The sequence below is a fragment of the Crinia signifera genome, chromosome 8 (genome assembly GCF_055691185.1).
Source record: "Crinia signifera chromosome 8, ASM5569118v1, whole genome shotgun sequence".
NCBI lineage: Eukaryota > Metazoa > Chordata > Amphibia > Anura > Myobatrachidae > Crinia > Crinia signifera.
This window is the reverse complement of record NC_139224.1, coordinates 143,244,211-143,257,347: the sequence shown is the minus strand read 5'-3', so window position 1 is coordinate 143,257,347 and position 13,137 is coordinate 143,244,211. Positions and strand designations below refer to the sequence as shown.

The following is a 13,137-nucleotide window of genomic DNA, read 5'->3' as shown; positions in this document are numbered from 1 at the left end:
TGTATCTGCCTTGTTTAGTCTGCTGGTGACCAGTGATGAAACTGATTCTGCCATATGATAAAGGCTGATTATACTCCTAACCGTTCCATTTATTTTCTGAGGTAACCAGCAACAAACATGGGGGCTGATGTATCCCGCTGTGACCGTGCAGAGTTCTTATACATATAAAAAATGTACTTGTTTCCTAGCATGGCGCCCACGATATTCAGTCGTATGGCATTGTATCGCATGCCATATGCCCGCATGCAATGCGATTTTAAATTGTATAAGCACCCTAATAGGTGCTTACAATGTTAAATGCACCCCCACACTATCAACGCCAACCCGAAGCATGGCCTTTTCATACCCCCACTATCCACGTCGGCGTGGAGTTGATTTTATATAGTGTGGTGAGCCCCACGAGGGGACGTGTATTTCTTTACATGTGTCCCCTCGCAGGGCACTCCACGCTTTGGGCTCGGTGGCTCGTTGCACTTTATAAAATCAACTCCATGCCGACGTGGATAGTGGGGGTATGAAAAGGTCGGAGGACGCTGCCGCTGCGCTCGCCACGCTTCGGGTGGGGGTGCTTTTAACTATATTGTATAACATTACGGTGCTTATACAATTAATCTTATAGGGGGCACATTTAACATTGAAAACACCCATTAGGGTGCTTATACAATTTTAAATCTTATACCATTGTGTATGGCATACAATGCGATGTTATAATTGGCTGCCAGTCCACCAGCTGCAACATTCCATTTGAAATGCGGCCATCTATATTGTGTCTAATGGCTGCATACTTAGTGCGCCATAAACACTACCATAATGCTGGTCAGTGTCTGAGCCACGTGCGGCTAGAGCTCAGCACTTCCTGGCAACCCCCCCCCAATATGCAGGGAGCTACAGCCAAGGCTACCACCCTCTTCCCCATGCAGTGAGTGCTTATTGCTTTTCCTGCTAAAACATAATCTGGTCGTTTAAGGAGACTTAATAATCATGTAGTAGAACCATATCTTGACAATAGTTCTGTGGCATCAGGACACTTCCTGAATAGTTGTTTGTCTAAACATCGGTTGCATCGTGTAACATCTTCTTTCCTTGCAGCTGGACCTGGTTGCTTGCGTCAGTTGCATAGAAGTGGTAAGTACAAGGTCAGATGCACTGGATGTATGGCTGAGCCATGACTCACCCATGCAGGAAGGATGTTTAGATGATGTCCATTTCCTTTGTACCATAAATAACATGAGTGATTCTGGCATTAATCAGTAGTGATGGCTGCTCTGTCCTATGGTTATTCCCAGGAACACAGCCTCCTATATAGCCTGTCACTCATGAATGCAGCTACAGGGCTGCTTAGGGTTTTCAGTAGATGGCAGTAGGAGTTTCTGGCCGTCACAGTAAATGTAGACACAAGTCTAGTCCTCGGTAATATCTTGCATTAAGCCTAGGATTACCACCTAGTCCCTTTAATTCCGGACATGTTAATTACACAGGTTCTGTGGCAGTTTAAAATCAGGTGAAGTGGAGTCTTGAAGTCAGCCAGCCACAGATCCTGTGTAATTAATATGTGTCCGGAATTAAAGGGACTAGGTGGTAACCCTAATTAAGCCGATGATTCTTCAAGAGTTGTAGACAGAAGGGATTTCTGACCATGTTTAACACTGAGGCTTAAAGTAGGATATTGGCATGACATGTCTTCTGTGTGGCAGTGCCGGCCTAGTGATGCTTGGTAACTAGAACTATTAACCCAAACACCAACTAATACATGGCTTCTATCTCTACTATTTTGCAGGCTGACCATGTGAATAAGCTACACCTGGTGCATGTGCTGTTGGGGAAACCTGTATGGCAGTCGGGATTATCTCTAGAGACTGGCTTCTCTGGAGGAGGCTACTGTCAGTGAGGTGAGTGCGGGTACAGATATGGGCACCATAGCACTGGATCACATGATGATTTCATAGTTCATCAGAATGACTGTGGTGAACATTTTCGCTCCAACTGACCTGTCCAGTTTATTGCATATTAACTACATAATGTCAGACATTTAAAGGACCTCTTCCGGGTGCAGGGAGGGGGAGAGCCAGCCCTCCTGCCACAGCTGCTCCAGGCGAGTGAGGGGGGAGCCGCTGACTTGCTGCAAAGGACAGCTGTACTTTAACATGTGCAATTATTATGGCAGAGCATATACAAAATTATGTAGGCGAAGGGTGGTGAAGCTGGGCTGCGGCTGTTAGAACATCCCGCCCTACGTCCATTCTGTACAAACATGTATGTGGTACCCACAGGACAATCGGGTTGGTTTATTCCAGGGTATTGGAAGACAATAGTTGGACACCAATTTAGCGAAGCGGGTGAAGTTCAACGGGTTTCGTTTTATTTACCACAACCTTACAAACAATAATAATTGCTTATTACCTGTGACTGTGCTGTCACCGCAATGTCAATTGCACCATCTAATTCCTAACGGTATTACCCGTGCACTTTAATTTCGAACAGCATTAGCAATACAATTTACTTATCCTAATAACCACAACATTAACGCCTCACAAGCTGTAGCCTAACGGAACCGGTACCCAATTACTGTCCTGAACCCAAGTCTGGGGTTCGGCCTGTAACAATTAACTGGGGGTGGTGTCTCCAATGGGCAATCCGGCCTTCCTACGGATCAATAGCCGGGGTCAAAAGTCGGGCAGGCCTTCCTACGGATAAGTAGCCTGAACCTATGGGGTGGGGAGAGTTGCCTTAAGGGTCTCCTCTTTCTGGGCAGGTAGAGCCGATCACTATTGGTCCGTCCTGGACTAAATGGCAGTAAAGTCAGTTCCCACGTGGGTTGGTTAAAACTGAAGGGTGCAGACTCCCCTGAGTTGGGGTGATAGTACAGATTCCCTTTTGGGGACAAACCCTGACCCTGAGGTGGGTGTAGTGTAGGGTTCCATCCTGGAAGGGGGAAAGGTACTGTACGTGGAGGCCCCCAGAAGAAACTGTGTTGGGAGTTTGATGCCCTGTCCTAATAGGGTCAAGGATCCCTTACTCCTGGAAGAGTGCTGGGATTTGTTCAGGATGTCACTCTCCTCCTCTCCTCCCTGAATGGGCGCTGGTATGCTAGGGTCACCTCTGTGTGGGGTCTCTGGTGCAAGTGGGGGGGGTTTCCTGCCCTGTAAGAAGGCAGCACAAGTGTGCTGGAAGTGGCGGGCAAGTGGGTACAGTACCTGGGACCTGTATCGCGTTGCAGGCTCCCGCCTGTCATGACTCCCCTCTGCACTATCCGGTCGGCTGGCGGTGAGGTGCTGGGTCTTTGCTGGGGGTGCACTGGTGCGGCGCCGCAGCGTGGCCGCACGCACTCCGATATGCTGGGCGTATTGCTGGGTCGCGCTGTGGATCCCACGGCGCCTCCTGTCTATCACCGCCGGGTCCTCGGCAGGCGTCTCTCTGCGCCTGGCTCCCGGCGCGGTCCCTCTGATGCGCCTCTCTGTGCACGCTGTCCTCCTCTTCCTCCCCTGCACTTGTCGCCGATCTCCCCGCGCTTCAACTCTCTCCCGCCGTCCTGCCCACCAATCATGGCCGGCCTCCCTGCTGTCCATCCCTCGGGGAGGTCCCGCCTTCTCCTTCATGACGCCCGCAGTGACAGCGGGGGACATCCACCCCCTGTCTGCGGTGGTGTCAATGACACAGGCTTTGGGCAGTGGGACCCGCTGCGGGGTACCACATGTACAATGCATACAAATGAACATGACCTGGTACAAGCTCTTATTCCATCTACTGTGCTAAGTACCATCATGGTAAAGCCTTATATTGGGGCCATTACCCCATGGTAGCTTGCATAGTACAGTATAAGGAATTCAGCTGCATGGATAAACTCTCCCCTGACCCAGCCAGCAGGGACTCTCCTTTAAATGCCTGACAGGACAGCTGTAATTCTGGCGTCCTGCCATACAACCTCACAGGTCCCTTACACTATGTTCTGTTCCTCAGGCACACATGAAGCGGCTGGCATCTCTAGGAGCACTGCTCCATTGGACAGTGGTAAGTATAGTTTGGCACTGGGGTACTTGGGCACTGGATGTATGATGACCACATAGTTCATAGTCCCTATTTCTTGCAACTGTTTGGCCGACCGTACTCCCGTCGGACCGTCCACAAACAGCCGACACGTGCGTACACACCTGTACAATTGTACTTGTGACGTCTGATGTACTCCCGTCCAAACAGTCGCAAGAAAAAGATTGTACCAGCGTACACACTGTCTCGATTTGGGCTATTGACACGTCACGTGACAAATTATCATAATGGGCTGGGTTAGGGCATAATTATAGCTGTCACCCTTTTACCTATTAAAAAAAAAAAAAACCGGCAGGGGGTCCCCCCCCACGGCCGTAACCAGCACCAGGCTGAAAGAGCCGGGGCTGGTATTAAAAAAAAATAGGGCTTCGCTGTTTCTTTTTTTTTTTTTTTAACCAGGGGCTGGTTCCCAAAATACGGGGGACAAAATGACTAGGGGTCCCCCGTATTTTACGAACCAGGCCAAACCAGCCAGCAGGGTAATGCCACAGCCGGAGGGGAGACTTCTTTTTTTTTTTATACAAGTCGTCCTCCCCCCCCCCCAGGGGTTCTGTCCTCGATGCCCCTGGACATCGAGCTGATCTTTGTGTAAAAAAAAATAGATGAAAAAAATATTGTTTTAAACTGAAACTATGAGTCCCAGCAAGCCTCCCCCCCGCAAGCTGGGACTTGGAGAACCACAAGTCCCAGCCTGCGGGGCATTAAAGGGCCCGCTGGGTCTTGTAGTTCCACAGTAAAAAAAATAGTTAAATACACACTGACACATTAGAAAAATAAAAGTTTCATACATTACACAAACACACTGATCCTTACCTAGGTAGGTCCCAGGGTCCGGTCTGGGGCTCCAGGGCTGAAGAGTCCGGGGTCCTGGATCCGTAGTAATCCAAAGGGTTACCTGGGGAAGGAAATCCTACTCACCTGCTCCTGTGGTGACCACCCCAGCATCTTCTGTTGAAGTCGCGCTGCTCCTGGCTGCAGTGGTACCCGCTCCACCTCCGCTGTACAATAGAGACGCAGAGATCCTTCTTCCTCTGCGTCTCTAGTCAAAATGATTTCTGGCCAATCAGGAGCTGAGAGTCAGCCTGGTGCTGGTTACGGCTGTGGGGGGGACCTCACGCCGTTTATTTTATTTTTTTAGTCACCCTGCCAGAGAGGATGCAGCTATGGAAAGCCCACATGGGCGTTCCAGCTTTGGCAGTATAGTCGCAAGGACGGCAGCATATCGGTCGAACGTACGTACACACTGCACTTTTGTACCGATATGGGGCTGTCCTGTCGGATGAAAATTAAACAGCAAAGAACCACCGACCGACCGAGTATGGACGGACAAGACAGTTTTTTGCAGTTTATCGCTCCGTACGGGACAGCGTACACACATATATACAATTGAACAGCTGTCCGACCCAGAACGGAAGAACGGCCCGACAATTGTATATATGTGTACCCAGCTTTAGTTGATAGTAGTTTAGGACAGGGATACTGTAATTGGGCCAATCCACTGAAGGGTAACAGGCACCTGAAAGAGGTCAACATGTTTAAGGTTGACAGGGTCAACATGAGCTTTCCTGCCGACAGGTGCTATTTCATGCCCTACCATCTCCTACAGATTTGTTAAAGCCTGAAACATGGTGAGCACAGGGAGCCATGTGAGGTGTCGGTACACTTATATGGTGAGTGCAGGGAGCCGTGCGCGGTGTGAGTACACTTACATGGTGAGCGCAGGGAGCTGTGCGAGGTGTCTGTACACTTACATGGCGAGCGCAGGGAGCCATGCGAGATGTCGGTACACTTACATGGTGAGTGCAGGGAGCTGTGCGAGGTGTCTGTACACTTACATGGCGAGCGCAGGGAGCCATGCGAGATGTCGGTACACTTACATGGTGAGTGCAGGGAGCTGTGCGCGGTGTGAGTACACTTACATGGTGAGCGCAGGGAGCCATGCGCGGTGTCTGTACACTTACATGGTGAGCGCAGGGAGCCATGCGCGGTGTCTGTACACTTACATGCTGAGCACAGGGAGCCATGCGCGGTGTCTGTACACTTACATGGTGTCCATGTCTACATTCAGGACAAAAGTGAAACCACTTTTGATGACCTAATGCTTGTGTCAACCTTAGCCATCTAAGACAGGCATGTCCAAACTATGGCCCTCTACCTGTTAAACTACACATCCCAGCATGCCTTGCAATAGTTTTAGCATTCCCTAATGGCAAAACTGTAACAAGGCATGATGGGACTTTTCACAACAGCTGGAGGGCCATCGTTTAGACATGCCTGATCTAGTTATGGGTGATTTTAACTATTGCAGGTCAGTTTGCTTTAAGCCTGTGCTACTCCATGGTAATACTTACAAACATCCAAGTCAGCCTAGCAGTCCAGGTTTTAGGACTCTGCATGATCCTGGCCTGTGTGCAGCCTGACCATGATGAAAGTTATGTTGGTAGGGACATCTTATTAACAATGGTGAATACCAACGTCTCTGAGCAGGCCTGGCCTCCCACACACCATGCACTATAGCTGGGATCTATGTAGCTGCAGCCACCCTGAGAGCTTGAATAGACCTCCTTTATCATTATGGGTCTGTGTTTAAGGGCTGATGGCTGGCAACCCTGCTATTCAATGGGAAAAGTAAATGCATTGAATCAGGAGTAGTGCTCTTCTAACCCATTGGTTTCTGACATCCATCCCTATTTAATTTGAGTCTATTAAGGTTAAATAGTGATTGCTTACTGTTATAGGAGACCATTACTGCAGACTAAATCTGTGATCTCTATTACAGGTTATCCGATTGCCCGGCTCCAACTAAAATGTAAGTGAATATATCTTCATAGACCCTCCTACAATCAGTACAATAGCTGTGCATGCCTTGTCTAGGGCTTCTACAGGTATATTTGATCGGGCTGCCTAGGAACAAATACTTTCTGTTGGATTTTTCTCCAGTACGCTAGTCTGGATGCCAGTAATGGCAGATGCATCTTACAGCTGGGCCTAGTGATTGTGTAACGCCGCTGTGATGACACCTATTTGCTACTCTTGACTGTCAGGATGACGAGATAGCTTACCACCTATATTAATGCTGAGGCGTTACTTACTCTAAGCTGTACACACTCATATTCCTGGGTCATCTTCTAACATGTCCTCTTTACCCCTTAGGTACCAGTATGAGGCCGGCTCTGTCACAGGCTTATGGGTAAGTTTATTCCATGTTACGTAGGAAACCTACCATATACTGTGTGTACATGATGATTTGTGTCAATCAATGGGAATCTCTCTGAATAAGGATGAGGGAGCACTTTTGTACTGACACAGTATAGAATAATGTAGTGAACACTGTATATGCCTAGGCTTCCTTAACTTCTGTCATTCTCTGTCTTAGTTACGACTGCGCAAAACAGATGCTGGATAACTGAAATAAGGTTGGTATCCCCCCTCTGATACACCCCAATAAGCATCTATAACTTAAGTGTAGGTTTTTTTTGTTTTTTTATCTGGAGAGGGTTGAGCCAATAGAACTATTGGCCCGGTTGCTCAGTATCTCAGGGTGAAATACACATGCAGGTTGTTTGGCTTTATAGTCAAGTTGACCTGTGTGTTCAGCAGACCTCAATCGTTGTTAAAAGCATGCAGGAGTGCTAATAGTTAACTATATTGGGTGTACACTAGATAATGAGCTTTGTCACTCGGCAAGCCCTTTGCGATGAGTATCTTTGACTTTTTCTAGTGTGTATGGGGCTTTAAAGTTTAACATTGTAATTATCCATAGTATTGTCTTGTAGGTCACATGACCTTACCTGGCTAATGTCAGCATTAATCCATGTCAACGCTTGGTAAAATATTAGTGGCCCTGCATTGAATTAATGCTGTAGACCATGTGTGGCACTCCAGCTGTTGACACTACACATCCCAGCATGCCTTGCCATCGTTTGCATTCATTAATAGCTAAGCATGCTGGGATGTGTCCACAACAGCTGGAGGGCCACAGGTTGGACATGCCTGCTGTAGACGTTACCCGATTACGCAGTTCTAAGTGACTAGAATGAATTTACTGCAGTATGAGGCCTTTTTAGAAGGGTCTGTAGTAGATATGTACCCACCATGGTGTAGGTGAGGAACCTGTATACCCTGTGGCAGGACATGAGCTGCTGTCAGTCTATTCTGTAAAACACAATGATGATCACATAGTTCAGCAGATGGACCGTGGTGATTAGAGCTTGTCTTTCGCTCCTATCTGATGTGTTTTATTTAATTGCTATAATAATGACCACGTGTTTGTTATCTTATACTAATCCTATATATTTATTTACAGACTATTCTGCAGAAGATGCCAACGTGAAGCCTTGTGACCTCTGGCAGTAAGTATGGCGCAGCACATGGCTAATGTGTACATAAGCCCTATACTATTGCCTAAATGTCTGGTAGAAAGCTGCATTGGTTCCAGCATCTGGTGTAGAAGACTGGCTACATTCATTATACAACCAGCACAATGTGTTCTGGACAATCTGCCTATCATTGTGCATAAGCTCTATGTACATTATAAGCCAATGCCTAGATATGGCCGTGTCTAGTATGATGATGCTTATAGTAACCGGCTTGACCATCCCATGGAAGTTTGTTATTAGCTCTATCTGACTTGTGCGCCTTCATTAATATAATGTAACATTTAAAGAACCCGCTAGACTGACTCCAGTTTCTTTTGTTTTTTTTAGCAGCATGTTAGTGATGGTGCCACAATACAGCCAGTACTGCAACCAGGTAAGAAACCTTAGGGCACAAGACTTCTGCATACACCAGATGTGGGTACATGGGCTGCAACTAGCTGACTTGGAACTTGATGATCTGGCCAACCTGTTACACAAGATCCCAGCATGCACTGGCAATGTTGGCATTACAGGATGCTAAAACTGGCAGAGCATGCTGACATGTGTAGTGCCACAGGCTGGCCTAGATCAGGCTAAAGCTGGGTACTTGATAAGCCATATTAAAGAATTGTCCTTTCTGAGCTAGATTTAATGTCCAGTGTGTAAACGCTATGTGCGATCCTGAAGGCTAACTAGGTCTGACTATGACTGCATGGGATTATGTCACTGATATTGGTCAGTGTGTGTGTTATTGTTTTCCCAGCAGTTCACGGAAAATGGGCCCTATCACTAATGGAGCATATTGTGTAGTGTACCCAGCTTTAGAGTTACATGTTGGTCAGCAATAGCTCAGAACAATGGATTCTTCAGTCACTCAGTCTGAAGTGTTGGGTTGTTAATGATGTGTTTAAATGTCTGACCTGAACTATCAATGTAGACTAACCAAACTACTGACATGACCCCTCCCATCCAGCCATGTATAGTCTCTCCATGCCTGACCATGCTAAAGCCTTGTCTGTTTCTAGGTACTGACTGCGCAGTGAGGTGAGTGTCCTGCCAGTAGTTTGCTATATATACCAGCATGGTCTGTATCTGCCTTGTTTAGTCTGCTGGTGACCAGTGATGAAACTGATTCTGCCATATGATAAAGGCTGATTATACTCCTAACCGTTCCATTTATTTTCTGAGGTAACCAGCAACAAACACGGTGGCTGATGTATCCAGCTGTGACCATGCAGAGTTCTTATACATACAAAATAAATGCTTCCTTAACCTTGCATGGTGTCTAACACCGGTTAGATCTGGCTGTAGTTACGTTTCTAAAGGTGTCTGTGCTCACGTGGGCATCCCTATAGCGCAGCACAAAGTCTCTGTAGCCCATGCTTTTTAAACTAGGTCCTCATCGCATGCGATTTAGTTTAATTTGCATGGGAATAATTGTAACGAGCATGGGCAAAAGCCTGTTCTATAGCCCGCATCCCTAGATTGCAGTATGGATGTGAGCAGTGGGTGTGACCTTTTTCCTGGAACCTGTTTCATGTCAGCCTCTGGGCTTCCCACCATGTTGGCTACAGAACAATGGACTGTGGCATTTAATGTAGCCGGCGGTTCAGGAGCTGCTGCTATGGCAGCTTCCATAATTGGCTGCCAGCTCCAACTGGCTGCATTTGAAATGTGGCCATCTAATGCATACCTACTGTACCATAAACACTACTGCAATAATGCTGCACAGCTGGGTAGTGTCTGAGCCAAGTTCTGCTAGAGCTCAGCACTTCCTGGCAGCACTTAATCCCCCCTAAATTTCCTGCAACTGGAGCTTTCAGTCCCAGGAAGTAAATACTATAGGATTTTGACCTAAAAAATGATCAACCGGAATTACAGCCAAGGCTACGGTGACCACCCTCTTCCCCATGCAGTGAGTGTGTATTACACTTCCTGCTAAAACAGAAATCTGGTAGTTTAATCAGACTTAAGCATGTAGCAGACCCATACCTTGACAATGGTTCTATGACATCAGGACACTTCTGGATATCCTGAATACTTTGTCTAAACATCAATAGCATCATGTGTAACGCATCTTCTTTCCTTCCAGCTGGCACTGGACCTTGTTGCTTGCAGCAGTCGCATTGAAGTGGTAAGCACAAGGTCAGATGCGCTGGAGGTATGGCTGAGCCATGACTAGCCCATGTGGGAAGGATGTTTAGATGCCCATTTCCTTTATACCATAAATAACATGAGTGATTCTGGCTTTAATCAGTAGTGATGGCTGCTCTGTCCTATGGTTATTCCCAGGAACACAGCCTCCTATATAGCCTGTCACTCATGAATGCAGCTACAGGGCTGCTTAGGGTTTTCAGTAGATGCCAGTAGGAGTTTCTGGCCGTCACAGTAAATGTAGATAAACGTCTAGTCCTCGGTCATATCTTGCATTAAGCCGATGATTCTTCAAGAGTTGTAGACAGAAGGGATTTCTGACCATGTTTAACACTGAGGCTTAAAGTAGGATATCAACATGTCCTGTCTTCTGTGTGGCAGTGCCGGCCTAGTGATGCTTGGTTACTAGAACTATTAACCCAAACACCAACTAATACATGGCTTCTATCTACTATTTTCCAGGCTGACCATGTGAATAAGCTACACCTGGTTCATGTGCTGTTAGGGAAACCTGTATGGCAGCCGGGATTATCTCTAGAGACTGGCTTCTCTGGAGGAGGCTACTGTCAGTGAGGTGAGTGCGGGTACAGATATGGGCACCATAGCACTGGATCACATGATGATTTCATAGTTCATCAGAATGACAGTGGTGAACACTTTCGCTCCAACTGACCTGTCCAGTTTATTGCATATTAACTACATAACGTCAGACATTTAAAGGACCTTCTCCCTGCACCTCTTCTGGGTGCAGGGAGGGGGAGAGCCAGCCCTCCTGCCACAGCAGCTCCAGGCGAGTGAGGGGGGAGCCGCTGACTTGCCGCAGAGGACAGCTCTAAATGCAAGAGCTGTACTTTGCCATAATTATTGCATATGTTAGAACATATGCGAAATTATGTAGGTGAAGCTGGGCTGCGGCTGTTAGAACATCGCGCCCTATGTCCATTCTGTACAAACATGCACAATGCATTCAAATGAACATGACCTGGTACAAGCTCTGACTCCATCTACTGTGCTAAGTACTGTCATGGTAAAGCCTTATATTGGGACCATTACCCCATGGTAGCTTGCATAGTACACTAAGGAATTCAGCTGCAGGGATAAACTCTCCCCTGACCCAGCCAGCAGGGACTCTCCTTTAAATGCCTGACAGGACCGCTGTAATTCTGGCATCCTGCCATACAACCTCACAGGTCCCTTACACTATGTTCTGATCCTCAGGCACACATGAAGCGGCTGGCATCTCTAGGAGCGCTGCTCCATTGGACACAGTGGTGAGTATAGTTTGGCACTGGGGTACTTGGGCACTGGATGTATATGATGACCACATAGTTCAGCTGATCTCTGTGAAGAACAATCTTTCGCTCCTATCTGATGCATCCCTAGACCCCATACAATATAGCTGTGTGCCCAAACCCCATCTGATGGACTTATCTCTGTAGGCTCTGGTGCAGCTGATAGGAGTCTGCAGCTCATGTCATTCTATCTAAGGTAAGTAGTTCAGTACAAATGACTATTTATACTTCTTGCTTTCCCAGGGTTGTGATGTCCAAAATAAAGCTTTATATGGTAACATCCCCCATGTTCACATGTCCTAGTGATATGTAGTGTGTGCCCAGCCTACCTCTCCACTATTACAGATATGACTGAGGGGGGAGGGGTGCAGCCTTCAGCATTGCCACTCAATGCATCTGTGCCATGCTGCTGCTAGTATGCAGGTTGGGCATGTGTTGCCAATACCGCATGCTGGCTGGCACCGTTCTACATTAGTTTCTATGTACAAACTTCAGACTACATGGGTGGGTGGTCAACAACATTCCCACCAGTGGTGTAACCAGGAAGGAGTTAGTTGATAGTAATTTAGGACAGGGATACTGTTATTGGGTCAATCAACTGAAGGGTAACAGGCACCTGAAATGGGTCAACATGTTTAAGGTTGACCGGGTCAACATGAGCTTTCCTGCCGACAGGTGCTAGTTCATGCCCTACCATCCCCTACAGCTTTGTTAAAGTATAAGTTTGCCAAGCTCAGCAAGGCACCATGCCTGAAACGTGGTGAGCGCAGGGAGCCATGCAGGGTGTCTGTACACTTACATAGTGCCCATGTCTACATTCAGGACAAAAAGGTGAAACCACTTCTGACTGACCTAATGCTTGTGTCAACCTTAGCCATCTAAGTTCATCTAAGACAGGCATGTCCAAACTATGGCCCTCCACCTGTTAAACTACACATCCCAGCATGCCTTGCAATAGTTTTAGCATTCCCTAATGGCAAAACTGTAACAAGGCATGATGGGACTTTTCACAACAGCTGGAGGGCCATAGTTTAGACATGCCTGATCTAGTTATGGGTGATTTTAACTATTGCTACTACATGGTAATAAAACCTGGACTGCTAGGCTGCCTTGGCTGTTTGTGAGATGCTGCCTAATCCTGACCATGATGAAAGTTATGTTGGTAGGGACATAGGGACATCTTATTAATAATGATGAATACCAACGTCTCTGAGCAGGCCTGGCCGCCCCCACACCATGCACTATAGCTGGGATCTATGTAGCTGCAGTCGCACTCTGCTTGAATAGAC

At 47.2% G+C, this 13,137-nt stretch overlaps 9 non-coding genes and 1 pseudogene across 9 annotated transcripts; all 10 read left to right on the top strand.

The window, feature by feature from the left end:
* Window positions 1-27: 27 nt before the first annotated feature.
* LOC146030087 (small nucleolar RNA SNORD47) lies at window positions 28-104 on the top strand. Its single transcript, XR_014455598.1, has one exon. It is a non-coding gene; the product is annotated as a small nucleolar RNA SNORD47 (small nucleolar RNA).
* Window positions 105-1,591: 1,487 nt separating this feature from the next.
* Window positions 1,592-1,654, top strand: LOC146030153 (small nucleolar RNA SNORD75). The gene has a single exon (XR_014455656.1). It is a non-coding gene; the product is annotated as a small nucleolar RNA SNORD75 (small nucleolar RNA).
* A 4,802-nt stretch (window positions 1,655-6,456) lies between these two features.
* Window positions 6,457-6,536, top strand: LOC146030106 (small nucleolar RNA SNORD74). The gene has a single exon (XR_014455617.1). It is a non-coding gene; the product is annotated as a small nucleolar RNA SNORD74 (small nucleolar RNA).
* A 735-nt stretch (window positions 6,537-7,271) lies between these two features.
* LOC146030069 (small nucleolar RNA SNORD79) lies at window positions 7,272-7,355 on the top strand. The gene has a single exon (XR_014455581.1). It is a non-coding gene; the product is annotated as a small nucleolar RNA SNORD79 (small nucleolar RNA).
* Window positions 7,356-8,203: 848 nt separating this feature from the next.
* Window positions 8,204-8,284, top strand: LOC146030110 (small nucleolar RNA snR60/Z15/Z230/Z193/J17). Its single transcript, XR_014455620.1, has one exon. It is a non-coding gene; the product is annotated as a small nucleolar RNA snR60/Z15/Z230/Z193/J17 (small nucleolar RNA).
* Window positions 8,285-9,294: 1,010 nt separating this feature from the next.
* On the top strand, window positions 9,295-9,360 carry LOC146030143 (small nucleolar RNA SNORD78). The gene has a single exon (XR_014455646.1). It is a non-coding gene; the product is annotated as a small nucleolar RNA SNORD78 (small nucleolar RNA).
* Window positions 9,361-9,516: 156 nt separating this feature from the next.
* LOC146030086 (small nucleolar RNA SNORD47) lies at window positions 9,517-9,593 on the top strand. The gene has a single exon (XR_014455597.1). It is a non-coding gene; the product is annotated as a small nucleolar RNA SNORD47 (small nucleolar RNA).
* Window positions 9,594-10,834: 1,241 nt separating this feature from the next.
* Window positions 10,835-10,897, top strand: LOC146030151 (small nucleolar RNA SNORD75). The gene has a single exon (XR_014455654.1). It is a non-coding gene; the product is annotated as a small nucleolar RNA SNORD75 (small nucleolar RNA).
* A 964-nt stretch (window positions 10,898-11,861) lies between these two features.
* LOC146030118 (small nucleolar RNA snR60/Z15/Z230/Z193/J17) lies at window positions 11,862-11,936 on the top strand (annotated as a pseudogene).
* A 1,045-nt stretch (window positions 11,937-12,981) lies between these two features.
* Window positions 12,982-13,070, top strand: LOC146030107 (small nucleolar RNA SNORD74). Its single transcript, XR_014455618.1, has one exon. It is a non-coding gene; the product is annotated as a small nucleolar RNA SNORD74 (small nucleolar RNA).
* The last annotated feature ends 67 nt before the right edge of the window (window positions 13,071-13,137 follow it).